Source organism: Montipora foliosa, chromosome 7 (genome assembly GCF_036669935.1).
Source record: "Montipora foliosa isolate CH-2021 chromosome 7, ASM3666993v2, whole genome shotgun sequence".
In the NCBI taxonomy this organism is placed as follows: domain Eukaryota; kingdom Metazoa; phylum Cnidaria; class Anthozoa; order Scleractinia; family Acroporidae; genus Montipora; species Montipora foliosa.
In genome coordinates, this window is record NC_090875.1 from 21,715,099 (window position 1) to 21,739,905 (window position 24,807).

General features: G+C 37.4%; 5 long non-coding RNA genes across 12 annotated transcripts in view; 1 reads left to right on the top strand and 4 right to left on the bottom strand.

Annotated features, from left to right (window-relative positions):
• LOC138011333 (uncharacterized) overlaps positions 1-24,807 on the top strand; it is a 52,111-nt gene that overhangs the window by 1,559 nt on the left and 25,745 nt on the right. For 2 of the 5 annotated variants that reach the window (XR_011124696.1, XR_011124695.1), the window contains exons 3-4: positions 12,003-12,116; positions 17,817-17,930. This is a non-coding gene — a long non-coding RNA (uncharacterized lncRNA). The other 3 variants (XR_011124697.1, XR_011124699.1, XR_011124698.1) reach the window with 3 other exon arrangements.
• On the bottom strand, positions 1,617-4,014 carry LOC138009485 (uncharacterized). The gene is made up of 4 exons (XR_011124412.1): positions 3,965-4,014; positions 2,995-3,123; positions 2,322-2,447; positions 1,617-1,696 (listed from the first exon to the last, which is right to left on the bottom strand). It is a non-coding gene; the product is annotated as an uncharacterized lncRNA (long non-coding RNA).
• On the bottom strand, positions 8,080-12,167 carry LOC138011334 (uncharacterized). 3 transcript variants are annotated; one of them, XR_011124701.1, is made up of 5 exons: positions 11,539-11,634; positions 11,347-11,388; positions 9,467-9,595; positions 8,795-8,923; positions 8,080-8,173 (listed from the first exon to the last, which is right to left on the bottom strand). It is a non-coding gene; the product is annotated as an uncharacterized lncRNA (long non-coding RNA). The 3 variants fall into 3 exon arrangements; XR_011124702.1 differs by lacking the exons at positions 11,347-11,388; positions 11,539-11,634 and adding an exon at positions 12,027-12,167; XR_011124700.1 differs by lacking the exons at positions 11,347-11,388; positions 11,539-11,634 and adding an exon at positions 10,285-10,464.
• On the bottom strand, positions 13,896-17,467 carry LOC138011335 (uncharacterized). 2 transcript variants are annotated; one of them, XR_011124704.1, is made up of 5 exons: positions 17,353-17,467; positions 17,161-17,202; positions 15,284-15,412; positions 14,618-14,743; positions 13,896-13,991 (listed from the first exon to the last, which is right to left on the bottom strand). It is a non-coding gene; the product is annotated as an uncharacterized lncRNA (long non-coding RNA). The 2 variants fall into 2 exon arrangements; XR_011124703.1 differs by lacking the exons at positions 17,161-17,202; positions 17,353-17,467 and adding an exon at positions 16,099-16,284.
• Positions 19,704-21,227, bottom strand: LOC138010294 (uncharacterized). The gene is made up of 3 exons (XR_011124444.1): positions 21,096-21,227; positions 20,430-20,555; positions 19,704-19,803 (listed from the first exon to the last, which is right to left on the bottom strand). It is a non-coding gene; the product is annotated as an uncharacterized lncRNA (long non-coding RNA).

Here is a 24,807-nt window from a genome sequence, read left to right on the forward strand (position 1 = left end):
TTTCGTAAGAGAATGTGAAAATGATGGACCGGCGTCGCTTTTCTAGCGAATTTGGACCCCCACTTCCCTAGATTTGGACCGTCCCGGTACAAATCCCCTAGCGAATTTGGACCCCGGGTGACTAAATCCCCTAACGGATTTAGTCCCCCGATTTAGTCCCCCTTGGGGGATTTTTACCCTTCCATATATATAGTTTACGTCATAGAAAGTGCTTTGTACGGGGTTTTATTCACTCGTTGTTTGTGTCAAAAACCCGAACCAGCGAGGAACGAGCGAGTGAGGGTTTTTGCCACAAACAACGAGTGAATAAAACCCCTTAAAAAGCACTTTCTATGTCGTGAAATGTTTATTACACATAAGACGAGAATTTTCATTAAAATAGTTTTCTGAACGCAAATTAGAAACAAAAACTCACTAACAATAGAACCAAATGCAAATTTAATTTAATTCAATAACAAAGTACGATTTACACGAGATGCACGAGATGCACGAGTGATTGGCATGGAAACGCCTTTACGCTATCGTTGATTGGTTATACTTTCACATGTGAAATAGCTGTACGCCATTCTGATTGGCTGTATAAGCCGCCTTTTCCACATGTGAAAATAAAGCGTATAGATTTGTACAAATGAGCTTTATGGAATAAAATTCTCATGTTATGTGTAATAATACAGCTTGTTTATTTAACTGTTTCATGATCGATACAGAGTTAGACTTTGGATCGGGGAAACTTCAGGAAAAGACTTAAAATCAGTTAATTTGTTGTTTAAAAGCATTTGCGGCGGTATTTGGTAAAGTAGGTAAATGAGAATTTAACTCCTTTCTGACAGAAGCTTAAATAACGCACTTGGAAAAAAAAGCAAAGTCAGACTTAAGCTTCAGTGAAAGTTGTTGAAAGCACGCGCTGTGGCTTTTTCGCAAAGCGTTGCTTCTTCTTCCATTTGATAGTTTGAATGGGCTACGCTTCCACAAAGGAGGTGCCACTTTTTGGAATCGTTCTTCCAAGTTTACTTAATTACAAGGCTTTAGAATTTTTTCCTTTTTTATAACCAAACTTGCCAAATCATAAATTCTCGTATTAATTTTCAATAAAGAGAAAAAGCGAAATTAGACTTGAGTTTCAGTAAAACTTGTTGAAAGAATGTTCTGCAGCATTTTGTAAAGTAGATGCAAAAGGGAGACTTTGGGCGTTGGCTGGGATATGTCGATTTCACTGAAGTTATTTTTAGGTTCAGACGGAAGCGAATGACCGTTTCTGCAAACGTCCGCGTAGCGTCAAACCTCGATGTGAAGTTGTTACGGGAAGTGGAAATTTCAAAGATAATGGTGGAGCGGGTGAAAAGTTATTGAATATTCATTATGTCTCTTCCAGGCGTAATGTACAGGCGTTTATACTTCGTGCTGACGCCTTGGAAAACAGTATATTCTGTTTGAAAGGGACTCTATAAATAACCTAAGTGAATTGACAAAACCCAAGGGCTGGTCAAGGAGCCTTCCTCTCTGTCCCCCTTAGTTTCTCTTGGTAGAATGAAATGAAATAGTTTTAAAGTGTAACAACAATGTCAGAGAGAAATGGACAATTAATAAGACTGCTAAGAAAGCGTCATTTTAACCCCGTCATTTTAATTGAATTTTCTGTTGTATAGATTGCTAAAACACCATTAAAAGTTGCTGATTATCTCCTTCTTGTCAAACACTAAAAAACAGAGATAAAATATAAGTCAATAAATACATAGATAGATTAGATAAATAATTAATAAAAAAGTGATAAAGAGAAAAATAAGTAACGTTTTATGTCATAAATACATATAATAAATAACATAATATAATTCAAAGTTTTTGATCGCAAATTATCCATGAAATATAGTGTGTGAGCTGTAGTTTTGAGATATCCCAGATAAGAAAGTTATAGAAGAGAGTAAAGTTTTAGACCCAGGCCAATTCGGTTGAAAGTATAATTAGCACTCGTCTACTTTTGTTACCATGGAAACGATCGATTTTTTTAATGTCACTAACCCAGCATTAGAACTGATCTGGCTACGAAAAATTTGGGCCAGGTCACGGAGAAAGTCACGGAGTCTTAGACAGATAAGTGGTACACACCCAACCCGGCATGTTGTAATGCTTTAAACATTCCTCCCCGTTTTTGTTCGAACTCTAATCAGCAAAAATCAACTCGAATGCGCTGTCGACGGACGTGGCGAATGGAGTGTGACTGCTTGCGATGTATTAGCTGAAAAACCATATAGGGCTAATTCAAAACAAACAACCAATCAAAGTTTATTTCGTCAACAATCACATGACTCGTCATGATGACCCACCTGGCTAAGAAGTGAAAATTCCACAAGTTATCATGCACAAGTAGAATGGCACAGATGTGAATTTGTGTCTTTTCACGCAAATGCTTCTGCAATGATTGGTGCGTTCAGAGCTTCTCTCGTGAATTCCTGAATTCAAAAGAAAAATTTGAAATTAGTTAGGCTACAAGAATTAAATTTAGCAATCAATCCGCAACACAATATTCGAGTCCTCGAACCAAATTAGTGTATCATTTTTTTTTTAACTAAACGATTTGTAAAAGGAAATAAGGGAGGAAGCCTATTTGACTCTTGATTTATTTATTTCTCTCAAAAGATCTGTGTTACTTCGTGGAGACCGTGCTTGGTTATTTAGCAAAAATTGTATACATTGTAATGGGTCGAAAGCTACTAACGGCATACCAATCTTTACTTTCATTTATTCTTTTCTTTATGTTTGATAGACCAACTATTTTATTCTTTTCTTAAAGAGAAGCATCCATGACGAATGCTCACCCTATGTTTGTATTCAGGAATTCAGCAAAGGATTTTTTTGGGTTTTGAACGGCAGAGACAACACATGAAAGCGAGTTTATTAGTTGGAGCTCTGCTTGATCTCTAATTTCAGTTGATTTAACTAGACTAGAATTGTGACACGTGTTTTCGGGTATATTATATGGCCCTACTAGCTACTTACCACTTTCGTCTGCTGGTTCATGAAAAAGCGTCTCCTTCGCCAAAGTAGCAGAGTTCCCAGTACTTGTGAACAGCCACAAGGCGAGAATGACCACACAGAAAATAGTTCTCATAGTTTTCCAGTATATTACTGCAACAGAAATGACAGTAGCAGTGTTGAAATTCACCTTAGTTAAAATAACTTAACTGTTATGGTCTTGGAAATTTGACAAATTGTTATATTTTTTATGAGATGTCTTGACTTAAAATTGGTTGGCTCTCTCCTACCAAGAGAAGATAGTTTTGCTGAGTTCAAAGAAGACACAGTCACTGACAGTTGTTATTAGTATTTCAACCACACTTACTTCCCCTTAACGTAAATTTTGTATTGAACTGGTGTTCTGTTAACTGTAGCTTGATCTTATTTAACTCTGACCAAGTTTTTACTCAAGCGCTTAGTAAAGTATTCCAAAAACCGACCTGTCGATAACATGTCTATCAACTATCATGTAACAGCTCAGCGCATCATCTTTAAGCACCTCTTGCTTCAAAATATTTCCTTCTATGTGTTATGGCCAATTTGAGTAGGAGTGAAAGCGCGCTTGTTGACACCTTTTCGACCGATCCGGATGAATGGTCTTCCATAGCGGCGAACCTTTCATAGGCGGTTTCTCCAGATAAAAAAAAGTAATTGTAATACTTAACAACACATGATTTAAAACACCCCAAGTTTGTCAAGACAATGTGGAAACGAACTGGCGGATGTATAACTAAAGTGTGCCTTCCTCTGCTATTATCTGTATGAGCACTTACGCTCCAAAATAACTCGGATCATGCTACACTACAAACTGAACCGAGAACTAGAAATCCCCTCTAGACATGTAAAGATTTATCGGTTTCCCTTGCTAGCTGCACATATATAAACCTTAGCAGCCATCTTATATCGTAAATTCTGATCCTCTTTCTCCAAAAGAAATGCACCTATGCCTTACCTTGCGGTGAAATAAAACCTCAGATTGACTCAATGCAGCACAGGGCAAGACTGATAGAGCATTCGTGTAAGACAGTGTTATAAAATCATCATTTTATGACGTAAAATGCTCTTATTGGCTAACGATGTGCTTACGTATTGACATTGCAAAATATATGCTATTTTAAGCACTAGTTGTTTGTTATTTAGTTGGGTCAATTAGCGCTAAACTAGTCTCTACCTAAATGAATGTTTGTATGGGCTCAGTGCATTTCTAAGAATTCTCATTTACGGGTCAAAACATCGTGAGACTAACGATAATACTTTATTATAATTATTTGTATTTCACTCCTTTGACTAACCAAATGCACGACCTAGTCATGTGTCAGAAATGGCGAAAATCCTCCAACGACAGTGTTATTTTCGCGTGTTTTTTGAAGTTCTTTTACTTAGTTTCACAGCTCACAGGATATTAAACATCTGGTATATTAAAAAAATCCTCCATGCTAATAAATCGTCACATTATAATGCAAACAGTCACGAAACAATGTTTGTCCTTTGTTTCTTTTAAAGTAAATTCTGCTTTAAAATAAAAGGTATTTGTGATCAATGTTACACCATCTTGCAAGTACGAGTGAATTGTCCTCCACTCAATATGTTTTACACATCCTTCATAAGGGCATTTAAAATTCTAGCGGAATCTTGCTAAGTGAGAAATTTTTCAGTAGCTATAAGAAAACAAAGAGAAGAAAGATAACATAGAGCTTCTAGAATCTGTAGAATGATTGCATTGTTCGGTTCAGTAGGCGAAAGGGCGCCGCCTCAATAGGAGTTTAATATGAATTCATTATAACAGCAGTTCGTTTTCCCCGGCACGATTCTTTGATTTCAGACGATGAAGCTAAAATATACTTGACAGGAAAAAAATAGTCGGTGATTAATTAAGGGGCTAGTGTTTTAAATTACTTCAATTTTCAACTATACATGTTTCTCAGAGTGTGTGATAGGAAATAAACGTATAGTTAGCAGCTGCGCTTTAAATTGCTGCTATAGCCTCTAGTGCCAATGGCAGAGAAAAATAGACAATTAAAATGACTGTTAACAATTATTTTACGTGAATCTCTTTACTTTTCTGTTACACAGATAACCAAAATACCATTTCGATGATGCTGATTATCTTATTTGAGTCAAATACAAAAAAAAAAAAACGTAAATAAATAAATACACGTTATGGGCTCCTTGAGAGATTTGAGTTTTTAAAATGTAGCAAATGGTATTTTGTGCAAGAAACCACGAAAGAACGTATCTATGGATATTTTCTAAAATGATTCCTACAAATAAATCCCAAATTGTTTCAGCCCTTTTTTCCTCCCACGATATTGGTTCGTGCGAATCACCATTAAACGCTCGGATGAACAAATCTGAGCAGGCACCATGACCTGGCTGAATCATGTATTATTGTAAGGTAAACACAGCAATCTTACAATTAAGAAATGAAATAAAGAAGTAATGTTGTTACCAACAGAGATTCGATCCTTTTGGAATGAGCTTTCTTTCAAATGTAAGTGCATGTTATGTTACGTAATAGATTTAATTTCGATCCAGTTTGCTAATGGCTACCGTTACAGGGTCACGCTTTCTTGATCTGCACTGAGAAAGCGAAGATGAAATTTTGTTTTCCTACTCAGTAAAATTTTCTTCCAAGACCTTGATATCACTTCAAAAATTTTGTTCCTTTTTAACCAATATTGACCTTTTCGTCTGTAGATCACTCGCTGGTTTTGTTTATGACGTTATGAGTTGGAGAAATTCACGATTATTTTTATATAGATTAATCATTCACATTACATAATTTGATAGGTGATTCGCATGTATAAAAATGGAAATACCTGAATACTGATGTTGTTGTTGTATGCTGTTGTCTTCCCAATCATTGAACACTTGGATGACCAACTTTCAAAAATCACGAAACAATGTTTGTCGTTTCTTTCTTTTAAAGTAAATTCTGCTTTAAAATAAAAGGTATTATTGATCATTGTTACACCATCTTGCAAGCACGAGTAAATTGTCCTCTACTCAGTACGTTTTACACATCCTACATAAGGGGATTTAAAATTGTAGTGAGTAAAATCAATTCGAAATTTTTGCATCGGCCTTTTAGTTTAGCACCGAATCTTGCTAATATAAGTGAGAATTTTTTCAGTAGCTATTAGGAAACAAAGAGAACAAAGATAATATAAAGCTTCTAGAATCTGTAGAATGATTGCATTGTTCAGTTCAGTAGGCGAAAGGGCGCCTCAATAGTGTTAAGTACCTATAAGTCAATGAGTCAATGAGTCAATGGTTCAATGAGTCAATGAGTCAATGATTCAAGGAGTCAATGAGTCAATGAGTCAGTGCAGTTAACCAAGCTATAAAATGAAAGCTAAAATTTCAGAGAGTGCTTAGGCCTAATCACTGAAATGAGGGCTTAACCTTAATCAATAAGTTATTGCTACTGACTGTGAGTCTCATTGACTCATAACTCATTGACTCATAAACCTGGTATCCTCGCCTCAAATAGGATTTCAATAGGAATTAATTATAATAGGAGTACGTTTCCCCCGGCACGATTCTTCAATTTTTTTAGACGATGAAGCTAATTTAAAAATATAATTGACAGGACATTTACAGAGGACAATTTATTCGTAGTTGCAAGATTGAGTGACGTTAATCACCAATACCTTATATATTTGCCGAACTGAGAGTCTTGTAATTTGTTCTTGGTTTCTTGCATTATAATGTGACGATTGATTAGCATGGAGGATTCTCCTAAAATACCAGGCCCCAGTTGTTCGAAGGGTGGATAGCGTTATTCATTGGATAACTCAATTGGTTTTGCTAGCGTTTATCCGCTGGATAGTGATTTATCAGTCCGGTGGAAAGCGTTATCCACCTTATGAACAATGTTTAATATCCTGAACTTTGCATTGGTTTCTTTTGTTTAACGGAATCTCGGTAAGTGTAAGTTTGTTCAGTAGATATAAATAAACAAAGAAAAAAAGATAGCGTGCATCTTCTTGAATCTGTAGAATGTTTGCATTGTTCAGCTGTCTCAATGGGAGTTCAATAGGAATTTTAAAATTATTCAGGTGATTCATGTGATTTATGTTCGCTAATTGTGCAACAATCTTTCGACTACTGTCTAGCTTTCAGCAGTTTTCAACTACACGCGTTTCTAGTGCGTGATAAACCTATAGACTATAGTTATGCTCTTATTGGCTGACAATGTACCTACATATTGACGTTGCAATGTATTTGCTATTTTGATCACTGCTTGTTTGTTATTTAGCTTCGCCAATTGAACACCTGGCTACAAATGCTTCAGTTGTATGGGTTCAGTGACTTTCTAATAATTCTCAGTTACGGGAGAAATTATTAATATCATAATTATAATATCACAAGTGCAGGGATGGCGCATTGGTGAGAGCACTTGTCTCCCAGCAATGTTGCCCGGGTTCGATTCTTAGACTCGGCGTCATATGTGGGTTGAGTTTGTTGGTTCTCTGCTCTGCACCGAGAGGTTTTTCTCCGGGTACTCCGGTTTTCTCCTCTCCTCAAAAACCAATATTTGCTTTAATTTGGTTTGTTGATTTCAGTTTACAGTTCAGTTTACGTTTGAGAACCGAGGGTTCGGGAAATCGGGATCGAGCTGTTTTCATCGGGTCTCCAAAACGTCAACGGGCATATTTTCATTGATGAGTGATATGTATGGTCAATTCGATCAGGAGAATCAAGAGATAATAAGTGAGACAGAAAGGGAGGCTTTGGGCGTTGGCTGGGATATGTCGATTTCACTTAAGTTATTTTTAGCTTTAGACGGAAACGAATGACCGTTTCTGCAGACGTGCGCGTAGCGTCAAATCTTGATGTGAAGTTATTACGGGAAGTGGAAATTATTTATACTTCGTGCTGACGTCTTGAAAAACAGTCTTCCGTTCCAAAGGGACCCTAAAAATAACCTAGGTGAATTGACAAAACCCAAGGGCTAGACAAGGAGCCTCCCTCTCTGTCCCCCTTAGTTCTCTTGGTAGAATGAAATGAAATAGTTTTAAAGTGTAACAAAAATGTCAGTGAGAAATAGAGAATTAATACGACTGCAGAGAAAGCATCATTTTAATTGAATTTTCTGTTGTACAGAAAGCTAAAAAAACCATTCCGACGATGCTAATTATCTCCTTCCAGTCGAACACTAAAAAACAGAAATAACATATAAATGAATAAATACATAGATATATTAGATAAATAACAAATAAAAAAGTGATAAAAAGAAAAATAAGTAACGTTTTATATCTTAAATACAAATAATAAATAACATAATAGAATTCAAAGTTTTTGATCGCAAATTATTCCATGAATTATTCCATAGTGTGTCAGCTGTATTTTTGAGATATCCCAGATAAGAAAGCTTTTATAGTAAAGTTTTAGACCCAGGCCAAGACGGTTGAAAGTATAATTAGCACTCGTCTACTTTTGTTACCATGGAAACGATCGATATTTTTATGTCACTAACCCAGCATTAGAACTGATCTGGCTACGAACAATTTGGGCCAGGTCACGGAGAAAGTAACGGAGTCTTAGACAGATAAGTGGTACACACCCAACCCGGCCTGCTGTAATGCCTATTAACATTCCTCCCCGTTTTTGTTTGTTTGTTCGAACTCTAATCAGTTAAAATCAACTCGCATGCGCTCTCGACTGACGTGGCGAATGGAGTGTGAATGCTCGCGGTATAGCAGCTGAAAAAAGATACAGGGCTAATAGAGCTCAGTTTATTTCGTCAACAATCACGTGACTCGTCTTGATGACCCACCTGGCTAAGAAGTGGAAACTCCACAATTTATCATGCACAAGTAGAATCACACAGTTTTGGGTCTGTGTCTATTCCTGCAAATCCTTCCGCAATGCGGTTTGGTGCGTGCAGAGCTTCTCTCGTGAATTCCTTAATTTCAAAAGAAAAATTTGAAATTAGTTAGGCTACAAGAATTAAATCTAGCAATCAATCCGCAACACAATATTCGAGTCCTCGAACCAAATTAGTGTATCATTTTTTTTTTAACTAAACGATTTGTAAAAGGAAATAAGGGAGGAAGCCTATTTGACTCTTGATTTATTTATTTCTCTCAAAAGATCTGTGTTACTTCGTGGAGACCGTGCTTGGTTATTTAGCAAAATGTAACATTAAAATATTGTAAACATTGTAATGGGTGAAAAGCTACTAACGGCATACCAATCTTTACTTTCATTTATTCTTTTCTTTATGTTTGATAGACCAACTATTTTATTCTTTTCTTAAAAAGAAGCATTCACGACGAATGCTCACCCTATGTTTGTATTCAGTTGGGTTTTGAACGGCAGAGACAACACATGAAAGCGAGTTTATTGGTTGGAACTCTGCTTGATCTCTAATTTCAGTTGATTTAACTAGACTAGAATTGTGACACGGTGTTTTCGGGTATATTATATGGCCCTACTAGCTACTTACCACTTTCGTCTGCTGGTTTATCAAAAAGCGTCTCCTTCGCCAAAGTAGCAGAGTTCCCAGTACTGGTGAACAGCCACAAGGCGAGAATGACCACACAGAAAATAGTTCTCATAGTTTTCCAGTATATTACTGCAACAGAAATGACAGTAGCAGTGTTGAAATTCACCTTAGTTAAAATAACTTAACTGTTATGGTCTTGGAAATTTGACAAATTGTTATATTTTTTATGAGATGTCTTGACTTAAAATTGGTTGGCTCTCTCCTACCAAGAGAAGATAGTTTTGCTGAGTTCAAAGAACACACAGTCACTGACAGTTGTTATTAGTATTTCAACCACACTTACTTCCCCTTAACGTAAATTTTGTATTGAACTGGTGTTCTGTTAACTGTAGCTTGATCTTATTTAACTCTGACCAAGTTTTTACTCAAGCGCTTAGTAAAGTATTCCAAAAACCGACCTGTCGATAACATGTCTATCAACTATCATGTAACAGCTCAGCGCATCATCTTTAAGCACCTCTTGCTTCAAAATATTTCCTTCTATGTGTTATGGCCAATTTAGGCAGGAGTCTATAAAAGCGCACCTGTTCACACCCGGATGAATGGTTGTTCATTGCTGCGAACCTTTCATAGACGGTTTCTCCAGATAAAAATTAATTATAATACTTAACACTCCAAGTTTGTCAAGACAATGTGGAAACTAACTGGCGTGTGCCTTCCTCTGCTATTATCTGTATCAGCACTTACGCGCTCCAAAATAACTCGGATCATGCTACACTACAAATTAAACCGAGAGGTTCAATGCACCTATGCCTTACCTTGCGGTGAAATAAAACCTCAGATTGACTCAATGCAGCACAGTGCAAGACTGATAGAGCATTCGTGTAAGACGGTGTTATAAAATCACCATTTTATGACGTAAAATGCTCTTATTGGCTAACGATGTGCTTTCACATTGACGATGTTAAACCAGTAGCCGGCGAAGCTCCAAGAACGAATTCCCACTCAACACAGTCACAGTAACCGAGACTCAAGTTCACCTTGAAATTTCCTAAGAGATTTGCCTGGTAGCACCGTTAACTCAAAAGAGAATCTCGCTGGCACAGGAACACACTATGCAGTCAAAACATTCGTCGGTTTTATTGGCCTGAAAAAGGGTACTTTTTATCGAGGGAGATCTGATTTTAATATACCCGATGGCAGTCTTGTTTAATTTGATCTATTGAAGTCACATGGCAAGGCGTCGACCAATGAGACATTTGTCGCCAGTGAAAGAGTGTGTGACCTTGCTTTTTGCTTTTACTGGTTTTGCAAGGCCCTAAGAAGTCAAAGGACAGAAGCTTCGAGAAACCTCCTCAGTAATTGAAGTCAGAAGTTGACCAGTGAAGAACCAAACAATGAAAATCACAGGTTCTTAACAGCTGGATGAATTGGAGATAGTCAGCCAGCAAATCGAAAGCCGCGTAAATATCTTACATTGAGCTAAATGCGTTAAGGACAACATAAAGTGATCGTGTTTGCGAAGCTATTCCTGAGCAGGATTTGAGATATCGCTGGCTAAACCGAAGAGGAAATAAGGTGAAATGTCATTCAAGGTCCATTCATGTCACACCATTTCATAATTTGTAGAAAGGGAAAAAAGCTAAACTGCAGAATATACACAGCTACTTATCTGTATGCGAATGGCGTTTATTGTTATACGCGTCGTAATTCAAGCGATGCCGCTACAACTTAAACAAAAAGAAATTGGGATGTGCATTTTAGAGAGCGACTGATCCAAAACAGTGAAAAAATCCCAGACGTTAAGTAGTACTACGTTTAAAGATTACATCTTGTAATCAAAGGTGTCATGAAAAATCAGTGGTTTGAGCCGCATTTACCTGGTGTTGGAGGAGACGTCGTCGTTAGCGATGCCGCTACAACTTAAACAAAAAGAAATTGGGATGTGCATTTTAGAGAGCGACTGATCCAAAACAGTGAAAAAATCCCAGACGTTAAGTAGTACTACGTTTAAAGATTACATCTTGTAATCAAAGGTGTCATGAAAAATCAGTGGTTTGAGCCGCATTTACCTGGTGTTGGAGGAGACGTCGTTATTTCATTGATCTTTGAAATAAGATAACCTACCGGTCAGTATTAAAATGCAGACTACAGACTGTAGGTTCCAGATTGCAGATTAGGTTAAAAATGCAGACTAGGTACAAATTTAAAATGCACACTGCAGACTGGGTCTAAAACTGACGAATGTTTTGACTGCATAGCGCGAGCGATTAACGGTGCTACCAGGGAAATTTCCTAAGAAATCTCAAGATCAACGTGAGTCTCGGTTGCTGTGACAGTGTTTGAGTGGAAATTCGTTCGCGGAGCTTGGCCGGCTAGCTAATGGATTACCATCTTGGTTTGAATTCATGTGTTGAAAAGAAGTTTAAAACGGAGCAAACGAGACCAATAAATTTCCAAACGGTTTTCTCTTCCGACTAAGGCCCCGTCCAAACGTATCCGGATATTTTTTGAATCCGTAACTTTTTGCTTCCAGATTAAAAAATATTTCTATCCACACCTGGCGTCGTCAAATCGAATTTCCCCGTCCACACGTATCCGAAACGTATCCGGATTCACATAGTGCTCAGGACTCCTCAAGGAAACAGAGGTAAGAAAGCATGCGCCATGAAGCCCTCGGCAGCCATCTTGAGAACTGATTTCAAGGTAAGGAAGTGGGCTCGATCTTGTTACGTCAGGATAATAATTTATAATTCAACCCATTGATACACTGTCCAAATATGGTCATAAAGCTCTCGATAGATGTAGGTCTACATGACTTCTATTCGGCGATAGATGTAGGTTTCGTAAGAGAATGTGAAAATGATGGACCGGCGTCGCTTTTCTAGCGAATTTGGACCCCCACTCCCCTAGATTTGGACCGTCCCGGTACAAATCCCCTAGCGAATTTGGACCCCGGGTGACTAAATCCCCTAACGGATTTAGTCCCCCGATTTAGTCCCCCTTGGGGGATTTTTACCCTTCCATATATATAGTTTACGTCATAGAAAGTGCTTTGTACGGGGTTTTATTCACTCGTTGTTTGTGTCAAAAACCCGAACCACCGAGGAACGAGCGCGTGAGGGTTTTTGCCACAAACAACGAGTGAATAAAACCCCGTACAAAGCACTTTCTATGTCGTGAACTGTTTATTACACATAAGACGAGAATTTTCATTAAAATAGTTTTCTGAACGCAAATTAGAAACGAAAACTCACTAACAATAGTACCAAATGCAAATTTAATTTAATTCAATAACGAAGTACGATTTACACGAGATGCACGAGATGCACGAGTGATTGGCATGGAAACGCCTTTACGCTATCGTTGATTGGTTATACTTTCACATGTGAAATAGCTGTACGCCATTCTGATTGGCTGTATAAGCCGCCTTTTCCACATGTGAAAATAAAGCGTATAGATTTGTACAAATGAGCTTTATGGAATAAAATTCTCATGTTATGTGTAATAATACAGCTTGTTTATTTAACTGTTTCATGATCGATACAGAGTTAGACTTTGGATCGGGGAAACTTCAGGAAAAGACTTAAAATCAGTTAATTTGTTGTTTAAAAGCATTCGCGGCGGTATTTGGTAAAGTAGGTAAATGAGAATTTAACTCCTTTCTGACAGAAGCTTAAATAACGCACTTGGAAAAAAAAGCAAAGTCAGACTTAAGCTTCAGTGAAAGTTGTTGAAAGCACGCGCTGTGGCTTTTTCGCAAAGCGTTGCTTCTTCTTCCATTTGATAGTTTGAATGGGCTACGCTTCCACAAAGGAGGTGCCACTTTTTGGAATCGTTCTTCCAAGTTTACTTAATTACAAGGCTTAAGAATTTTTTCCTTTTTTATAACCAAACTTGCCAAGTCATAAATTCTCGTATTAATTTTCAATAAAGAGAAAAAGCGAAGTTAGACTTGAGTTTCAGTAAAACTTGTTGAAAGAATGTTCTGCAGCATTTTGTAAAGCAGATGCAAAAGGGAGACTTTGGGCGTTGGCTGGGATATGTCGATTTCACTGAAGTTATTTTTAGCTTTAGACGGAAACGAATGACCGTTTCTGCAGACGTCCGCGTAGCGTCAAACCTCGATGTGAAGTTGTTACGGGAAGTGGAAATTTCAAAGATAATGGTGGAGCGGGTGAAAAGTTATTGAATATTCATTATGTCTCTTCCAGACGTAATGTACAGGCGTTTATACTTCGTGCTGACGCCTTGGAAAACAGTATATTCTGTTTGAAAGGGACTCTATAAATAACCTAGGTGAATTGACAAAACCCAAGGGCTGGACAAGGAGCCTCCCTCTCTGTCCCCCTTAGTTCTCTTGGTAGAATGAAATGAAATAGTTTTAAAGTGTAACAAAAATGTCAGTGAGAAATAGAGAATTAATACGACTGCTGAGAAAGCATCATTTTAATTGAATTTTCTGTTGTACAGAAAGCTAAAAAAACCATTGCGATGATGCTGATTATCTCCTTCCAGTCGAACACTAAAAAACAGAAATAACATATAAATGAATAAATACATAGATACATTAGATAAATAACAAATAAAAAAGGGATAAAAAGAAAAATAAGTAACGTTTTAAATCTTAAATACAAATAATAAATAACATAATAGAATTCAAAGTTTTTGATCGCAAATTATTCCTTGAATTATTCCATAGTGTGTCAGCTGTATTTTTGAGATATCCCAGATAAGAAAGCCTTTATAGTAAAGTTTTAGACCCAGGCCAAGACGGTTGAAAATATAATTAGCACTCGTCTACTTTTGTTGCCAAGGAACGATGGATTTTTTTATGTCACTAACCCAGCATTAGAACTGATCTGGATACGAGCAATTTGGGCCAGGTCACGGAGAAAGTTACGGAGTCTTAGACAGATAAGTGGTACACACCCAACCCGGCATGTTGTAATGCTTTAAACATTCCTCCCCGTTTTTGTTCGAACTCTAATCAGCAAAAATCAACTCGAATGCGCTGTCGACGGACGTGGCGAATGGAGTGTGACTGCTTGCGATGTATTAGCTGAAAAACGATATAGGGCTAATTCAAAACAAACAACCAAAACAAAGTTCATTTCGTCAACAATCACATGACTCGTCATGATGACCCACCTGGTTAAGAAGTGAAAATTCCACAAGTTATCATGCACAAGTAGAATGGCACAGATGTGAATTTGTGTCTTTTCACGCAAATGCTTCTGCAATTATTGGTGCGTTCAGAGCTTCTCTCGTGAATTCCTGAATTCAAAAGAAAAATTTGAAATTAGTTAGGCTACAAGAATTAAATTTAGCAATCAATCCGCAACACAATATTCGAGTCCTCGAACCAAATTAGTGTATCTTTATTTTTTTTAAGTAAACGATTTGTAAAAGGAAATAAGGGAGGAAGCCTATTTGACTCTTGATTTATTTATTTCTCTCAAAAGATCTGTGTTACTTCGTGGAGACCGTGCTTGGTTATTTAGCAGAAATTGTATACATTGTAATGGGTCGAAAGCTACTAACGGCATACCAATCTTTACTTTCATTTATTCTTTTCTTTATGTTTGATAGACCAACTATTTTATTCTTTTCTTAAAGAGAAGCATCCATGACGAATGCTCACCCTATGTTTGTATTCAGCAAAGGATTCTTTTGGGTTTTGAACGGCAGAGACAACACATGAAAGCGAGTTTATTAGTTGGAGCTCTGCTTGATCTCTAATTTCAGTTGATTTAACTAGACTAGAATTGTGACACGTGTTTTCGGGTATATTATATGGCCTTACTAGCTACTTACCACTTTCGTCTGCTGGTTCATCAAAAAGCGTCTCCTTCGCCAAAGTAGCAGAGTTCCCAGTACTTGTGAACAGCCACAAGGCGAGAATGACCACACAGAAAATAGTTCTCATAGTTTTCCAGTATATTACTGCAACAGAAATGACAGTAGCAGTGTTGAAATTCACCTTAGTTAAAATAACGTAACTGTTATGGTCTTGGAAATTTGACAAATTATTATATTTTTTATGAGATGTCTGGACTTAAAACTGATTGGCTCTCTCCTACCAAGAGAAGATAGTTTTGCTGAGTTCAAAGACACAGTCACTGACAGTTGTTATTAGTATTTCAACCACACTTACTTCCCCTTAACGTAAATTTTGTATTGAACTGGTGTTCTGTTAACTGTAGCTTGATCTTATTTAACTCTGACCAAGTTTTTACTCAAGCGCTTAGTAAAGTATTCCAAAAACCGACCTGTCGATAACATGTCTATCAACTATCATGTAACAGCTCAGCGCATCATCTTTAAGCACCTCTTGCTTCAAAATATTTCCTTCTATGTGTTATGGCCAATTTAGGCAGGAGTCTATAAAAGCGCACCTGTTCACACCCGGATGAATGGTTGTTCATTGCTGCGAACCTTTCATAGACGGTTTCTCCAGATAAAAATTAATTATAATACTTAACACTCCAAGTTTGTCAAGACAATGTGGAAACTAACTGGCGTGTGCCTTCCTCTGCTATTATCTGTATCAGCACTTACGCGCTCCAAAATAACTCGGATCATGCTACACTACAAATTAAACCGAGAGGTTCAATGCACCTATGCCTTACCTTGCGGTGAAATAAAACCTCAGATTGACTCAATGCAGCACAGTGCAAGACTGATAGAGCATTCGTGTAAGACGGTGTTATAAAATCACCATTTTATGACGTAAAATGCTCTTATTGGCTAACGATGTGCTTTCACATTGACGATGTTAAACCAGTAGCCGGCGAAGCTCCAAGAACGAATTCCCACTCAACACAGTCACAGTAACCGAGACTCAAGTTCACCTTGAAATTTCCTAAGAGATTTGCCTGGTAGCACCGTTAACTCAAAAGAGAATCTCGCTGGCACAGGAACACACTATGCAGTCAAAACATTCGTCGGTTTTATTGGCCTGAAAAAGGGTACTTTTTATCGAGGGAGATCTGATTTTAATATACCCGATGGCAGTCTTGTTTAATTTGATCTATTGAAGTCACATGGCAAGGCGTCGACCAATGAGACATTTGTCGCCAGTGAAAGAGTGTGTGACCTTGCTTTTTGCTTTTACTGGTTTTGCAAGGCCCTAAGAAGTCAAAGGACAGAAGCTTCGAGAAACCTCCTCAGTAATTGAAGTCAGAAGTTGACCAGTGAAGAACCAAACAATGAAAATCACAGGTTCTTAACAGCTGGATGAATTGGAGATAGTCAGCCAGCAAATCGAAAGCCGCGTAAATATCTTACATTGAGCTAAATGCGTTAAGGACAACATAAAGTGATCGTGTTTGCGAAGCTATTCCTGAGCAGGATTTGAGATATCGCTGGCTAAACCGAAGAGGAAATAAGGTGAAATGTCATTCAAGGTCCATTCATGTCACACCATTTCATAATTTGTAGAAAGGGAAAAAAGCTAAACTGCAGAATATACACAGCTACTTATCTGTATGCGAATGGCGTTTATTGTTATACGCGTCGTAATTCAAGCGATGCCGCTACAACTTAAACAAAAAGAAATTGGGATGTGCATTTTAGAGAGCGACTGATCCAAAACAGTGAAAAAATCCCAGACGTTAAGTAGTACTACGTTTAAAGATTACATCTTGTAATCAAAGGTGTCATGAAAAATCAGTGGTTTGAGCCGCATTTACCTGGTGTTGGAGGAGACGTCGTCGTTAGCGATGCCGCTACAACTTAAACAAAAAGAAATTGGGATGTGCATTTTAGAGAGCGACTGATCCAAAACAGTGAAAAAATCCCAGACGTTAAGTAGTACTACGTTTAAAGATTACATCTTGTAATCAAAGGTGTCATGAAAAATCAGTGGTTTGAGCCGCATTTACCTGGTGTTGGAGGAGACGTCGTTATTTCATTGATCTTTGAAATAAGATAACCTACCGGTCAGTATTAAAATGCAGACTACAGACTGTAGGTTCCAGATTGCAGATTAGGTTAAAAATGCAGACTAGGTACAAATTTAAAATGCACACTGCAGACTGGGTCTAAAACTGACGAATGTTTTGACTGCATAGCGCGAGCGATTAACGGTGCTACCAGGGAAATTTCCTAAGAAATCTCAAGATCAACGTGAGTCTCGGTTGCTGTGACAGTGTTTGAGTGGAAATTCGTTCGCGGAGCTTGGCCGGCTAGCTAATGGATTACCATCTTGGTTTGAATTCATGTGTTGAAAAGAAGTTTAAAACGGAGCAAACGAGACCAATAAATTTCCAAACGGTTTTCTCTTCCGACTAAGGCCCCGTCCAAACGTATCCGGATATTTTTTGAATCCGTAACTTTTTGCTTCCAGATTAAAAAATATTTCTATCCACACCTGGCGTCGTCAAATCGAATTTCCCCGTCCACACGTATCCGAAACGTATCCGGATTCACATAGTGCTCAGGACTCCTCAAGGAAACAGAGGTAAGAAAGCATGCGCCATGAAGCCCTCGGCAGCCATCTTGAGAACTGATTTCAAGGTAAGGAAGTGGGCTCGATCTTGTTACGTCAGGATAATAATTTATAATTCAACCCATTGATACACTGTCCAAATATGGTCATAAAGCTCTCGATAGATGTAGGTCTACATGACTTCTATTCGGCGATAGATGTAGGTTTCGTAAGAGAATGTGAAAATGATGGACCGGCGTCGCTTTTCTAGCGAATTTGGACCCCCACTCCCCTAGATTTGGACCGTCCCGGTACAAATCCCCTAGCGAATTTGGACCCCGGGTGACTAAATCCCCTAACGGATTTAGTCCCCCGATTTAGTCCCCCTTGGGGGATTTTACCCTTCCATATATATAGTTTACGTCATAGAAAGTGCTTTGTACGGGGTTTTATTCACTCGTTGTTTGTGTCAAAAACCCGAACCACCGAGGAACGAGCGCGTGAGGGTTTTTGCCACAAACAACGAGTGAATAAAACCCCGTACAAAGCACTTTCTATGTCGTGAACTGTTTATTACACATAAGACGAGAATTTTCATTAAAATAGTTTTCTGAACGCAAATTAGAAACGAAAACTCACTAACAATAGTACCAAATGCAAATTTAATTTAATTCAATAACAAAGTACGATTTACACGAGATGCACGAGATGCACGAGTGATTGGCATGGAAACGCCTTTACGCTATCGTTGATTGGTTATACTTTCACATGTGAAATAGCTGTACGCCATTCTGATTGGCTGTATAAGCCGCCTTTTCCACATGTGAAAATAAAGCGTATAGATTTGTACAAATGAGCTTTATGGAATAAAATTCTCATGTTATGTGTAATAATACAGCTTGTTTATTTAACTGTTTCATGATCGATACAGAGTTAGACTTTGGATCGGGGAAACTTCAGGAAAAGACTTAAAATCAGTTAATTTGTTGTTTAAAAGCATTCGCGGCGGTATTTGGTAAAGTAGGTAAATGAGAATTTAACTCCTTTCTGACAGAAGCTTAAATAACGCACTTGGAAAAAAAAGCAAAGTCAGACTTAAGCTTCAGTGAAAGTTGTTGAAAGCACGCGCTGTGGCTTTTTCGCAAAGCGTTGCTTCTTCTTCCATTTGATAGTTTGAATGGGCTACGCTTCCACAAAGGAGGTGCCACTTTTTGGAATCGTTCTTCCAAGTTTACTTAATTACAAGGCTTAAGAATTTTTTCCTTTTTTATAACCAAACTTGCCAAGTCATAAATTCTCGTATTAATTTTCAATAAAGAGAAAAAGCGAAGTTAGACTTGAGTTTCAGTAAAACTTGTTGAAAGAATGTTCTGCAGCATTTTGTAAAGCAGATGCAAAAGGGAGACTTTGGGCGTTGGCTGGGATATGTCGATTTCACTGAAGTTATTTTTAGCTTTAGACGGAAACGAATGACCGTTTCTGCAGACGTCCGCGTAGCGTCAAACCTCGATGTGAAGTTGTTACGGGAAGTGGAAATTTCAAAGATAATGGTGGAGCGGGTGAAAAGTTATTGAATATTCATTATGTCTCTTCCAGACGTAATGTACAGGCGTTTATACTTCGTGCTGACGCCTTGGAAAACAGTATATTCTGTTTGAAAGGGACTCTATAAATAACCTAGGTGAATTGACAAAACCCAAGGGCTGGACAAGGAGCCTCCCTCTCTGTCCCCTTAGTTCTCTTGGTAGAATGAAATGAAATAGTTTTAAAGTGTAACAAAAATGTCAGTGAGAAATAGAGAATTAATACGACTGCTGAGAAAGCATCATTTTAATTGAATTTTCTGTTGTACAGAAAGCTAAAAAAACCATTGCGATGATGCTGATTATCTCCTTCCAGTCGAACACTAAAAAACAGAAATAACATATAAATGAATAAATACATAGATACATTAGATAAATAACAAATAAAAAAGGGATAAAAAGAAAAATAAGTAACGTTTTAAATCTTAAATACAAATAATAAATAACATAATAGAATTCAAAGTTTTTGATCGCAAATTATTCCTTGAATTATTCCATAGTGTGTCAGCTGTATTTTTGAGATATCCCAGATAAGAAAGCCTTTATAGTAAAGTTTTAGACCCAGGCCAAGACGGTTGAAAATATAATTAGCACTCGTCTACTTTTGTTGCCAAGGAACGATGGATTTTTTTATGTCACTAACCCAGCATTAGAACTGATCTGGATACGAGCAATTTGGGCCAGGTCACGGAGAAAGTTACGGAGTCTTAGACAGATAAGTGGTACACACCCAACCCGGCATGTTGTAATGCTTTAAACATTCCTCCCCGTTTTTGTTCGAACTCTAATCAGCAAAAATCAACTCGAATGCGCTGTCGACGGACGTGGCGAATGGAGTGTGACTGCTTGCGATGTATTAGCTGAAAAACGATATAGGGCTAATTCAAAACAAACAACCAAAACAAAGTTCATTTCGTCAACAATCACATGACTCGTCATGATGACCCACCTGGTTAAGAAGTGAAAATTCCACAAGTTATCATGCACAAGTAGAATGGCACAGATGTGAATTTGTGTCTTTTCACGCAAATGCTTCTGCAATTATTGGTGCGTTCAGAGCTTCTCTCGTGAATTCCTGAATTCAAAAGAAAAATTTGAAATTAGTTAGGCTACAAGAATTAAATTTAGCAATCAATCCGCAACACAATATTCGAGTCCTCGAACCAAATTAGTGTATCTTTATTTTTTTTAAGTAAACGATTTGTAAAAGGAAATAAGGGAGGAAGCCTATTTGACTCTTGATTTATTTATTTCTCTCAAAAGATCTGTGTTACTTCGTGGAGACCGTGCTTGGTTATTTAGCAGAAATTGTATACATTGTAATGGGTCGAAAGCTACTAACGGCATACCAATCTTTACTTTCATTTATTCTTTTCTTTATGTTTGATAGACCAACTATTTTATTCTTTTCTTAAAGAGAAGCATCCATGACGAATGCTCACCCTATGTTTGTATTCAGCAAAGGATTCTTTTGGGTTTTGAACGGCAGAGACAACACATGAAAGCGAGTTTATTAGTTGGAGCTCTGCTTGATCTCTAATTTCAGTTGATTTAACTAGACTAGAATTGTGACACGTGTTTTCGGGTATATTATATGGCCTTACTAGCTACTTACCACTTTCGTCTGCTGGTTCATCAAAAAGCGTCTCCTTCGCCAAAGTAGCAGAGTTCCCAGTACTTGTGAACAGCCACAAGGCGAGAATGACCACACAGAAAATAGTTCTCATAGTTTTCCAGTATATTACTGCAACAGAAATGACAGTAGCAGTGTTGAAATTCACCTTAGTTAAAATAACGTAACTGTTATGGTCTTGGAAATTTGACAAATTATTATATTTTTTATGAGATGTCTGGACTTAAAACTGATTGGCTCTCTCCTACCAAGAGAAGATAGTTTTGCTGAGTTCAAAGAAGACACAGTCACTGACAGTTGTTATTAGTATTTCAACCACACTTACTTCCCCTTAACGTAAATTTTGTATTGAACTGGTGTTCTGTTAACTGTAGCTTGATCTTATTTAACTCTGACCAAGTTTTTACTCAAGCGCTTAGTAAAGTATTCCAAAAACCGACCTGTCGATAACATGTCTATCAACTATCATGTAACAGCTCAGCGCATCATCTTTAAGCACCTCTTGCTTCAAAATATTTCCTTCTATGTGTTATGGCCAATTTAGGCAGGAGTCTATAAAAGCGCACCTGTTGCTTCAAAATGTTTCCTTTTATGTGTTATGGCCAATTTGAGCAGGAGTCTATGAAAGCGCGCTTGTTGACACCTTTTCGACCGATCCGGATGAATGGTCTTCCATAGCGGCGAACCTTTCATAGGCGGTTTCTCCAGATAAAAAAAGTAATTGCAATACTTAACAACATATGATATAAAACACCCCAAGTTTGTCAAGACAATGTGGAAACGAACTGGCGGATGTATAACTAAAGTGTGCCTTCCTCTGCTATTATCTGTATCAGCACTTACGCTCCAAAATAACTCGGATCATGCTACACTACAAACTGAACCGAGAACTAGAAATCCCCTCTAGACATGTAAAGATTTATCGGTTTCCCTTGCTAGCTGCACATATATAAACCTTAGCAGCCATCTTATATCGTAAATTCTGATCCTCTTTCTCCAAAAGAAATGCACCTATGCCTTACCTTGCGGTGAAATAAAACCTCAGGTTGACTCAATGCAGCGCAGGGCAAGACTCATAGAGCATTCGTGTAAGACAGTGTTATAAAATCATCATTTTATGACGTAAAATGCTCTTATTGGCTAACGATGTGCTTACGTATTGACATTGCAAAATATATGCTATTTTAAGCATTAGTTGTTTGTTATTTAGTTGGGTCAATTAGCGCTAAATGAGTCTCTACCTAAATGAATGTTTGTATGGGCTCAGTGCATTTCTAAGAATTCTCATTTACGGGTCAAAACATCGTGAGACTAACGATAATACTTTATTATAATTATTTGTATTTCACTCCTTTGACTAACCAAATGCACGACCTGGTCATGTGTCAGAAATGGCGAAAATACTTCAACGACAGTGTTATTGTCGCGTGTTTTTTGAAGTTCTTTTACTTAGTTTCACAGCTCACAGGATATTAAACATCTGGTATATTAAAAAAATCCTCCATGCTAATAAATCGTCACATTACAATGCAAACAGTCACGAAACAATGTTTGTCCTTTGTTTCTTTTAAAGTAAATTCTGCTTTAAAATAAAAGGTATTTGTGATCAATGTTACACCATCTTGCAAGTACGAGTGAATTGTCCTCCACTCAATATGTTTTACACATCCTTCATAAGGGCATTTAAAATTCTAGCGGAATCTTGCTAAGTGAGAAATTTTTCAGTAGCTATAGGGAAACAAAGAGAAGAAAGATAACATAGAGCTTCTAGAATCTGTAGAATGATTGCATTGTTCGGTTCAGTAGGCGAAAGGGCGCCGCCTCAATAGGAGTTTAACATGAATTCATTATAACAGGAGTTCGTTTTCCCCGGCACGATTCTTTGATTTCAGACGATGAAGCTAAAATATAATTGACAGGAAAAAAAATAGTCGGTGATTAATTTAGGGGCTTGTGTTTTACTTCAATTTTCATCTATACATGTTTCTCAGAGTGTGTGATAGGAAATAAACGAATAGTTAGACTGTTGACAATTATTTTAAGTGAATCTCTTTAGTTTTCTGTTATACAGGTAACCAAAAATACCATTCCGATGATGCTGATTATCTTATTTGAGTCAAATACGAAAAAAATACGTAAATAAATAAATAAATAAATAAATACACGTTATGGGCTCCTTGAGAGATTTGAGTTTTTAAAATGTAGCAAATGGTATTTTGTGCAAGAAACCACGAAAGAACGTATCTATGCCGGGATATTTTCTAAAATGATTCCTAGAAATAAATCCCAAATTGTTTCAGCCCCTTTTTCCTCCCACGATATTGGTCCGTGCGAATCACCATTAAACGCTAGGATGAACATATCTGAGCAGTCACCAAAACCGGGCTGAATCATGTATTATTGTAAGGTAAACACAGCAATCTTACAATTAAGAAATGAAATAAAGAATTAAGGATGTTACCAACAGAGATTCGATCCTTTTGGGATGAGCTATCTTTCAAATGTAAGTGCATGTTATGTTACGTAATAGATTTAATTTCGATCCAGTTTGCTAATGGTACCGTTACAGGGTCACGCTTTCTTGATCTGCACTGAAAAAGCGAAGATGAAATTTTTGTTTTCCTACTCAGTAAAATTTTCTTCCAAGACCTTGATATCACTTCAAAAAAATTGTTCCTTTTTAACCAATATTGACCTTTTCGTCTGTAGATCACTCGCTGGTTTTGTTTATGACGTTATGAGTTGGAGAAATTCACGATTATTTTTATATAGATTAATCATTCACATTACATAATTTGATAGGTGATTCGCATGTATAAAAATGGAAATACCTGGGGCCTGTTTCTCGAAAGTCCCGAGAACTTTTCGGGCCCGAAAAGCCTGTCGTCAAACTGCATTCTGCTTGTTTTTAAAAGCTGATAATTTAACATGTTTTTAATGAAAGAAATACTGAGAGGATTGCGAAGTTTGATGGCTTGGAACCTCGGCGTTGCGAAGATATAAAGGGAATTGTGGCACCCGAAATAGGCCCGAAAACTTTCGGGACTTTCGAGAAACAGGCCCCTGAATACTGATGTTGTTGTTGTATGCTGTTGTCTTCCCAATCATTGAACACTTAGATGACCAACTTTCAAAAATCACGAAACAATGTTTGTCGTTTCTTTCTTTTAAAGTAAATTCTGCTTTAAAATAAAAGGTATTATTGATCATTGTTACACCATCTTGCAAGCACGAGTAAATTGTCCTCTACTCAGTACGTTTTACACATCCTACATAAGGGCATTTAAAATTGTAGTAAGTAAAATCAATTCGAAATTTTTGCATCGGCCTTTTAGTTTAGCACCGAATCTTGCTAATATAAGTGAGAATTTTTTCAGTAGCTATTAGGAAACAAAGAGAACAAAGATAATATAAAGCTTCTAGAATCTGTAGAATGATTGCATTGTTCAGTTCAGTAGGCGAAAGATAACATAGAGCTTAAGTACCTATAAGTCAATGAGTCAATGAGTCAATGGTTCAATGAGTCAATGAGTCAATGATTCAAGGAGTCAATGAGTCAATGAGTCAGTGCAGTTAACCAAGCTATAAAATGAAAGCTAAAATTTCAGAGAGTGCTTAGGCCTAATCACTGAAACGAGGGCTTAACCTTAATCAATAAGTTATTGCTACTGACTGTGAGTCTCATTGACTCATA